This window comes from Lissotriton vulgaris, chromosome 8, assembly GCF_964263255.1.
Source record: "Lissotriton vulgaris chromosome 8, aLisVul1.2, whole genome shotgun sequence".
NCBI classification, from domain to species: Eukaryota; Metazoa; Chordata; class Amphibia; order Caudata; family Salamandridae; genus Lissotriton; species Lissotriton vulgaris.
This window is the reverse complement of record NC_141696.1, coordinates 556,436,011-556,446,700: the sequence shown is the minus strand read 5'-3', so window position 1 is coordinate 556,446,700 and position 10,690 is coordinate 556,436,011.

The following is a 10,690-nucleotide window of genomic DNA, read 5'->3' as shown; positions in this document are numbered from 1 at the left end:
AACAGAGGCTATGAATTACTTGCACGGAGACAGTGAGGCCGGGCCCTTTGCTCTGCAGCTGGGGGGATGTTTACTTAAACTAGTAGGTAGGAATGCATTTTCGAGGAGCGGAACAGATAATTCGAAGGTTGAATACAGTCTTGGCAGGCAGCAGGCTGAGCTAAGCGCCGTGAGCCACACAGGGAGTAAGGCAGAGGTCACGGGTAAAGAGGCAGCCTGGGCTGAGGCTTTCGGAGTCAGAAAACAGAAAAAGGCTCGATGGCAGAATTCAGGGCCTACTTTGCCAGAGCTGAAAAACGTGTAAAGTACACCACAAAAAGACGCTGGCATAGCATACTTAGGAACGGAGCATTCAACCCATTCAGGGTGGGTCTGAAAGAGGACATGTTAACGTTGGACGCAAATGTATTTGCGTCTTCATAGCTGGCACAGGAGGGAAGTTACATGCACTTTAAGCTGGTACATGGAGACGGTGGGGTACACGGTAGGGAACATTAATTGACCATAAAATTTATATTTCCTCATTCCCTCCTTGTTCCCTACGGACCCTTCATGATATATCGATCCTCATAAATCGATCAGTCTGTTCTTGTAACATCATTTGTTCTTCTTTCTTTCTTTCACGTTTTGAGAGAAAACTGGAATGTTCAATGCACGATGTGGCACACAGTCCACAAATCGCTGGCCCACACTGTAGGCACAGGCAGCAACTGAATACTATGACAAGGGCAATGCCTAGGAAGGATAGGATCTTCCATCCCCAAGCGGTTAACGTTGTCCAGAACCAACCGGACCAAGTCCAGGTGCCTGGATTCTGATGTATCTGATTTGCAATTTTATGAAGACGTGTAATAGCTTGATATACCGTTGGCGCGTTTTCTGGGATGAAAACACAGCAACTTGACCCGATGACCTTACAAGCTCCGCCTCTATCTGCCAAGATGACGTCAATAACAAGACGATTCTGAAGAACAACAACCCGCATGGCGGACTGCTCCTCTGTTAAGTTACCTAGGGCGGAGGCAGTTTCATTCACTACAGCTTCAAGTGTTCTGGTTAATCTGCGTATTAGTTTACTATTTTGGACGGGGCCTGTGAAGAAAAAGAATCCTTTATTGAAATCTGTGTATTGCTCCCATGCCGTTTCAGTGTAGTCGACAATCGGGAGATCTCTTCGGAGTCTATTCTTTACTAGATTTGTATTTCTGTGATAATCAGGAGGAGCTAGAAAAACAGGGGGCAGAAGGAATGCAATATAACAGGTACCATCCCAATCTGGAGGCAAGCGTATGTATGCAGTATGGCCACAAACAAAGTAGGAATGACGGGTAGCTCTAAAGGAAGATTTGCCTTGGTCACTGAATTCGACCACAGTAGTACATTTGCTATGACCTAAGTGTACTGAACCCTTCTTACTGACACATAAATCACCAGTGACTGGTAATACTGACATAGCAGGGAGAACTGGTGCAGCTTCGGATTCAACAGTAAGAATCATCAGGTTAATTGTATAATTACCTAATCCATATACTTCATTTTCTAGATCAGTTCCTATTCTAATGGGAAGTCCCTTCTTGTCAGGGTAACAGACATTAAGCAGAACTAAGTTCAAGTTTCCCCAAACCCAGCTCCCTTTGAAAACAGCGACATCAGGATCTAAGGAATTAATTATTCTAAACCATGCACCGCAGGAGCCATTGTGAGTGAACGGGTACGGAAAGAGGGGCAGAACTCCCTTGTATTTCTGGTAGGGAGGGAGTCGGCCACATATCCAGCAGTTTGTAGCATTGTTAGTCTGATGGGAGTGATGTAACATACTAATGAATGTGTTGTTGCGCAGCGCGAGTCTGTAAGAAAGTTCGTGGGGAGGTAATTCACTAAAGGAATGTTCAGCAGTGACATTGTAAGCAGATAGTTCACGCTTGAAAATAGGGTAGTATATGGGAAGCAATATACTAGCAACAATAATCAGAAGGCTTAGAAAAAACATAATCAATAATGTCACTATACAGTGACTACGGAGTGATTTGCAGTATGTACGTTTCTTGAGTTGTCTCTCTCTCTCTCTATCTCGATCTAGGGGATACATGTCAGAAACTATTTAACCGATTCACCTAGGGGAGGACTTAAACAATTAAACTGTCTGACTTGCTAGATCGGAGTTTCATGCGGTACTCTTCTTGGGGAGTTTTCTCTTGTTTCGGAACTTTAAAGTCACTAGGTTCGATACAGTCTTTGGAAGGGGTGGACGAGTCTTTTTCTGGCATCAGTTCGTTACACTTTTTTATATGGCTTGTATGGATCCACCCCTTTCTGCCTTCAACTTTGATAGCGGTCCGCGTTGTAAGAAGGACGGTCTTCGGCTCTTTCCAGCGGGGCTCCAGCGGACTTTTTCTGTCGAAGTTCCTAATTAGGACCGTGTCACCAGGACGGACATCATGCGGCTTTACATCAGTGTTGTCAGGGAAGGCTGCGGCAACCTGTGAACGACATGATTGGAGTGCAGACATCAAGGAGGCAAGGTAATCTGTCAGCATATTACAATCAACATCGGTAATTTTCTTAGGTATGGGCGTCCCCCACATATTCGGTGGTCTGCCAAAGACCACTTCATACGGGGATAGTCCTGATCTCGAGTGGGCGACCATCCTCATATAGAACAATGCAACTGGCAGGGCGACTATCCAGTCTACCCCTTTCTCTTTACAAACTTTAGCAAGGCGGGTCTTTAGTGTCTGGTTATGCCTCTCTACAAGGCCAGCGGCTTCGGGATGTCGGACACAATGGAATCTCCACTGATATCCTAGCAGCAAGGAAACCTGTTTCATGAGTTCGGATGAGAATGGCTGTCCGTTATCTGAGTACACGACACGAGGCAAGCCGTATCGTGGGAAGAATTCTCGAACCAGCTGCCTGGCAGTGGTCGGAGCAGTGTAATCTGAGACTGGATATGCTTCGGTCCAACGGGAAAGTGCACAAACAATTACGAGGACATATTTGAATCCTCGACAACGGTCCATCTGGATATAATCCATCTGGAGGACTTCAAAAGGGTGATCGGGAGGATGAAATCCACCGTGCTCTACAGGGACGCTTTTACCTGGATTGAACTGACAACAGATCATGCAAGTACGCACTTTCTGTTTTGCTGCTGCTCGTAAGTGTTTGTTATACCAGAGATTCTGTAAACTGTCTAACATCGCTTTCTCTCCTAGATGTGCTGGACTATGTGCTGTATTGATTATGACTTGAACCATAGAGTCGGGGAGAAACCATGTAGATTTTCCCTTCGTCATCCAACCTTGATCTGTCTGGATCCCTCCTAGTTCAGTCCATTTCTTTATTTCATCTGTAGTAGCATGTGTCTGAATATCAATTACATCTAGGGCGGGATCCCTGACTGTCATACAATGTGTCGGTACTATTGTCTTTGTCACGTCAGTTGTCTGAGTGTGAGTCAATGCTGTATGTTTTGCTGTCTGGTCTGCCAGGTCGTTACCCTGGGAAACAGAATCTGTAACTTTAGTATGTGCTTTACACTTCATGACGGATATGCCTGAAGGCAGATGTATTGCTTCTAACAGTGCTTGAATGAGGGGACCGTGTTGGATCTTGGCACCGTGAGAGGTCAAGAAACCTCGTTCTTGCCATAACATTCCGAAGTCGTGTACAACTCCGAACGCATAACGGGAATCAGTGTATATGTTAACATTTCTGTTCTTGGCTAGTATACAGGCTCGGGTCAGAGCAATAAGCTCTGCCGCTTGAGCGGACAGTGTGTCAATACGATATGTTTCTTTAACTTCAGTTTCAGTGGTCACTGCATACGCGGCCACTAATTCTCCTGTACTTGTTCTCATGCATGAACCATCCACGTAAAGTGTCAGGTCTGGATTTGTCAATGGAACATCTGTTAAGTCTCGTCGGGGCTTTGTTACTGTATTAATGATCTCTATACAATCATGCGGAGCTGGATCTGTCATAATTGAAGGTAACAATGTTGCGGGGTTCAGAATGCTGCAGCGTCTGATTTCTATGTGTGGCTGGAATAGTGTTAATTCATAACCTGTCAGTCGTGCTATAGTCAAGTGTTGAGTCTGAGTTCTGTTTAAAAGAACCTCTACAGAATGTGGAACTTGTACTGTTAATTGATGTCCTAAAACAATTGAGTCGCTCTGTCTGATTGCTAGTGCTGTTGCTGCTACTGACTTTAAGCACGCAGGGAGTGCCTGGGCTACTGAATCCAATGTACTTGAAAAATAAGTGCAAGGCTTATGTGAACCTGCTTGATCTTGAGTGAGGACAGACAACGCTGTACCATCACGTTCTGTAACAAAAAGTGTAAAAGGTTTGCTGTAACATGGTGTCGCTAAAACTGGTGCTTGGCATAAAGCTTTCTTTAATTCTTCAAAGGCTTGTGTGTGTTCCTGAGTCCAAGGAAGGGCAGTCGAAGTTGCTGCCTCCTGTGTTGTCAACTGAATGAGTGGTTTAGCTAGAAATGCATACTGAGGGATCCATTGTCTGCAGTACGAGGTGAGGCCTATAAAGGCCCGCACTTCCTTTTGTGTCTGGGGTTGCGGCATATTTACAATTAACTGAATGCGATCAGGAGTGAGCTGTCTCCCCACTTCGGACAGCAAGTGACCCAAGTACACAACTTGCTGAACACAGAATTGTAGCTTCGAAGGGGACACCTTGTGTCCCTTGTCGGCCAGAAAATGTAAAACTGTCAGTGATGCTTGTTCACATTCGGGTTCACTTCGTGCGGTGATCAACAGATCATCGACGTATTGCAGTAAAGCGGTGTTAACTGGCATTTGAATACAATCTAGTTGTCTTTTCAGTGCTTGACTATAGATGCTGGGGCTTTCTGTGAATCCTTGAGGTGCGCGTGAAAATTTGAAACTTCGTCCATTTAAACTGAATCCGAAAAGGTATTGGCTCTCTGGATCAATAGGTACACTAAAGAAGGCGTTCTTGAGGTCAATTACAGTAAAGAACGTTGCTTCTGAATCAATAGCAGTCAATAGGGAAGAGATATCGGGAACCACAGGATACTGTGGTACAATGCATTTATTCAGTTCTCGTAAATCAATCACCAGCCGATATACTGGCGGTGCATTGGGATCAGTACGTTTAAGAATCGGAATGATAGGGGAATTACAGATATTGGAGTCGGTCTCTACGACCACTCCTTGGGCAATGAGCTCTTCAATGATTTCCAGTAAAGCCACTACAGCATCGGGTGGTAACTTGTATTGTCTGATTCGTGGTAAAACAACACCTGGTTTCAGTGTAACACGGTATGGTGTAATGTGCATGCAGCCTACATCGGTTGGGCCTTGTGCCCACAGGTTATCCGGTACATTTTTCAATCTGACATCAAACTCTCGTAATACATAGTGACCCTTGAAATCTCGCAAAAACAGTCTAACTCCTTCCGGAGAGCAACATATCACAGCTCCTAGAGCCTTCAATGTTTTGATACCTAACAGATTTTCTGGACATGATTTTGTAAGTAATAAGTCTGTAACACGTGCTAATGGACCCACAGCCAGGGGGACTGGTTCTGATACCTCATTTACAATAGGCTGTCCTGAAAAACCAAGGGAAACATTCTGTGAGCCTGAGAGGGGTGCCCCTGGGACTTCGTCATGGCTGATTGTTGTGCGGCTTTCCCCTGTGTCGATTAAAAACTTTCTGTCTTTTCCCAATACTTGACTGTGTACATAAGGACCCTCTTGATCTACAGGAATCTCAATAAGAGGCAAGCCAAACTCCCTCTCTAGGCTGTTTCATGTGTATCGTGGATAATCGGGGTAAGCAGATTGGGCATACTGGTACATCTGTTGTGAAACTTGCTGAGTCGCGGCAATGGGCTGTGGCTGTGGTACCGCTACCGTCTGTGCTGTATGAGACGAAGCATGCGTAGGCTGTGAATTCTGCATAGGCTGTATATTCTGTGAAGTCGGTTGCTGGGCCTGGTCTTGTCTAGGTGGACGCGGCCTTTCTTTAGTTTTACCTGTTGATATATTATGTTTCAAGACTGGGCATTCATGTACGTAGTGACCTGGCTGCTTGCAATAGTTGCATGTCCCTTTAACGGGAGCTGCTGAATTCTGGGTCTGGGTCGTACCCTTTCTCTGGCCGTCGGCTGGAACCGACTGGGCCACTAACATTTTCATTTTCGTGTCTTTCATACGTTTCTGTTCATGATCCTGTTCTTCTCTAATTCTGTTCTGATGGTATTGTAACATTTGTAACATCTGGGATGGCGTATTTGCTTGCCATGTACTCTCAACCTTGTATACACGACCTTTGACTGCTGGCAGGGAATTCTCGACTAATTTTGATACAAAAAGGTGTGGGTACGATTCGCTACTTGGTTTAAGGCCACTATTAATAAGGAAACATTTCTCGAATCTTGAATAGAAGTCACTAGTATCTTCATCGTGTTTCTGTTTACAGGCTGAGATAGCATCCCAGTCTTCCTTTCTAGTTGTCAGTAATCTTGGCAGAACCTGTACTATCAAACCTGGTAATGCTTTCGTTTTCTCCCCGAGGCCTAGCCCAGGGGTACGAAGTTTCTCCTCGTCTTCTATTTCTGCCCATGCAATCTTTTTGTCTCCCACCTCCCATTCTCGTTCCTTAAGTTTCTCGTAGATGCCGGTGGGCAACAATACCTTTAACATTTTCATGATATCTTCATATGTGTAATCTCCCATCAGTAACATGTCTTTAAGTTCTCTGTGAAAACCTGCAGGATCTTTATCATGACAGGGTACTAGTTTCTTCATTTCCAATAGTTCTAACTTGGTCAGGGGTGTGTGTACATACACACGTTTCAAGTTATTATCGGTTCCCATAACTGGATGCACTTCTCGTAATGGGTTCTGACTTTCAATACCATGCAGACGCTCCATATGATACATTTTTCTTTCTGGGGGCGGAGCGGGAACATATTCGGAGCTTAAGAACGAGTTGTATCTGTGCCGTTGTTCTAGAATTATTTGTATTAACTTGGTACTTAGACCTCTCCATCTATCCATGAGTAGTGCTTCTAATGTATCGTGTAAGGGACCTGGATCAGAACGTTGGTTTCTGTATAACGTGAGGAGGTGCTGAATCATGTATACACCTGCTAATTTCTGTTCGTCTGGGGAGAGGTTCAGAAATGTCTGCGCTACAGTGTCATCATTGTATATGTTCGGATTGTCAGCCCATAGTACTGCTGACCGGGCTAGTTCTTGTTCATCCATAGAATTGAGTACATGGTACCCCATTCGTTCTCGAAGCATTTTATCAGTCTCTTGGAACTGATGTTCAGGAGAATTTGGTTTTGATATGCCAGAGAGAAAAACTCTCTTGCTTTCTGGACGAATGCCTTTCCTAAGGTAAGTTCCCTTCCCTACATACGCTATTGTATCTGTAGTCTTTTCTGGTTCTTCAGGTTCTTCCTCCTCGGAGGAGGAAGCTTTTTCTTTCTCTTTTTCGTGTATTTCTATTACTGCTTTTCGTATTTTCTTGTACATACTGGCTATGCAACCCCCTTTGTCATGTTTTCCTTCGGATATATTTTGACCCCACCTGTTGAGTCCCTCTAGTTCATCCTGTTCTGTCTCAGGCCTGTCTCGTTCTCTTATTAAGCAATTTATGAAAAAACGTAGTATATATGCTTGGGTGTCAACTTTCTGATATGCCATGGCCTCCTTAATACTGTCAGGGTCTTCCCCGGTCTGGACAAAGTGATATATTCTATCTAGGTGCTCTTTCATTCCTGAGAAAAACAGTAGGTAATCTGTAGCTTGTCGTAAGCGTAGTGATGCTAAAAACATTCTATCATCTTTGCCGGGTACTGGATCGTATCTGCAAACTTGAAGCGGTTCTTTGAGTATGTCGAGACGGGGTGATTGGAGCGAAAAATGCTTCTGCATATCCCTAAGGTGTAATCTATGTGTTGCTGGCGGGGTCTGGTGACCCCCGGTCGCACCTCCTGAGGCGGAGGCTTGAGCACTATCTCTCTGTGGAGTTTGGATCTGTACTTGAACTTGTCTTTTTGTAGGATCAGGCGTGAACGGATTTGGTATCTTAACCTTAGGTGAGGGAAGTGGTGGAGGTGGAGGAGCTGGCTGTCGGACGGGGGAACCTTGTTGCGGTAGTGGCAGAATGCGGTCTTGGGGCGCGTTGCCACCTCCGTCACCGTCAGTAGGCGGGACGTGGGCCTGTGGATTGGTGTAAGCGGGTGCTACATCGTTTAGATAGGAATTCAGAAATATGTCTTTAGTAGTCCTGTGATTTACTTTAGTTGGAACCAATGGTGGTGGCAGATTTTTCGGTATTTCTGAAGTGGCTTCAGGTGAACCCTCGGCCACAAGATACATACCATTTACGAGATTGTTTCGTGCGCGGTCTACTTGTTCCGATTTTACTCGGATCCCTTCTGTAACTAATTCGTTTTCTCGAACTTTATCCGGTGCTTCTCTAAGTCTGTCTTCTCTACGGAGTGCTTTTTCAGCACCTTTATGTGATTCCTTACGCCAGAATTCTATGGCGTCTTTCTGAGATTGTCTGGCTTTCTTTTTCCACAGCGCTTCTTCTACCTTCATGATGCACTCGGCATCCCATGTTCTGGTAACAGGCCATCTGTGTCTCTCGTCTAGATGCTTAGTATAATCGGCCCATAAATCTAGATACAATATGGCGTCTATGCCATGTTTCTGATACATGAAATTTCCAGGAGTGTCCCTAGGGGGAATAGGAATTTCTTCCTCTAGTATCCCTTTCCTAGTTCCTATCTGCTTTAGCTTATTGAAAAACGGCATCTTGTTTACTTAGTACTGAATGCTCAATCCTTGCTACTTAATTCTGAACACAAACTAGTTATACAGGAACACGATAATGCACATTAAAAACAGTCACTCATACCACGACATTAATCACATGAAAGACATTTGAGACATATATGACTACCCCCCTATACTGGATGTACTGCTAAACAGCACAGATACACTGCTAAGAACAGTGCAAGAACTTGAAATAACTGATATACTGCTAAACAGTACAGATACACTGTCTAAAACAGTGCAGACCGAATTTGTGTACCCAAACCCGTCTAGATACGTCCCAGCAATGGTACTCACCGGGAAGCACGGAAACAGAAGGCCTCGGAAAACTCGACTGGACTGGACCGGACTCGACACGTGGATACTTCGGAAACTGGTGGGCCTCTTGACACCTCGGACCTTGCTTCTTTCGGCTAGGCTCTGGTCGGGATCCTCCGCACTCCTCACCGCCTCGTCTGGGTGCTGATCGCAGTCTTCGTCACCTCCGTGGGCCAGAGGGAGATACAGGAAATCCTGCCAGTACGCGTAGTTCCGTCTAACTGATGGCAGGGGACAGAGCTTGCAACGCACCAACCGGCGCGTGGGGTGGGGGAGGGGTCCCTATTCGGGCGCCAGAATAATGTGGTAAATATTTGATTTACCGTCCTAATTTCTATGCAGGTAAGTACTTAATCAATAATAACTCAATCGGAAAGAAAGAGGCAGAGTCCGTGGTGTTAGAGTTCTTAGGGGTTTTATTCCTTAGAAAGGAATGGTCAAGACCGGTTATCGGGTTCCTGACACCACTTGGGTGCAGGAAGGGATAGAGCAATATTTTATTGACAATACATAGCTTATATACTTAAGTTACATTATAGAAACCAATACAGTAGCCGTAACAGCTGAGAGAAACAAGATAACAGCCTCCACGTGGTAGTGATACGTAATTAGAAGGCGTGAACTAGGCGTGAACATAGAGGTGTGTGCTAGAAACGTCACAGATAGGGGTCACAAGTGGGTGGCAACAAAGTAGAATCTTGTAATGTCAGCAGAAATCTGAGGCCTGGATGCGCGCGCAGCTGTATGACGTGTGATTGACGTGAAACTGGAGGGTGCAGGGGACTTGACATTTACACTGACGGAAAGAGACAGAAGTCTGGCATGTCAGATCAGCTCGTACCTCTATCATATCTGATATCTGATGTTTGGGAACCATATTATCTAAACGGAAAAGGTCTCTGGGGTAGAAGCTATTCTATACTGACTGTGAGTGCGTGTATAAGCGCCTAAGTGTCTACATGAGAATGCGAGGGGCATGGGCCTACCATGGTAACAGAGGCTATGAATTACTTGCACGGAGACAGTGAGGCCGGGCCCTTTGCTCTGCAGCTGGGGGGATGTTTACTTAAACTAGTAGGTAGGAATGCATTTTCGAGGAGCGGAACAGATAATTCGAAGGTTGAATACAGTCTTGGCAGGCAGCAGGCTGAGCTAAGCGCCGTGAGCCGCACAGGGAGTAAGGCAGAGGTCACGGGTAAAGAGGCAGCCTGGGCTGAGGCTTTCGGAGTCAGAAAACAGAAAAAGGCTCGATGGCAGAATTCAGGGCCTACTTTGCCAGAGCTGAAAAACGTGTAAAGTACACCACAAAAAGACGTTGGCATAGCATACTTAGGAACGGAGCATTCAACCCATTCAGGGTGGGTCTGAAAGAGGACATGTTAACGTTGGACGCAAATTTATTTGCGTCTTCATAGCTGGCACAGGAGGGAAGTTACATGCACTTTAAGCTGGTACATGGAGACGGTGGGGTACACGGTAGGGAACATTAATTGACCATAAAATTTATATTTCCTCAAGGTGGAACCTTT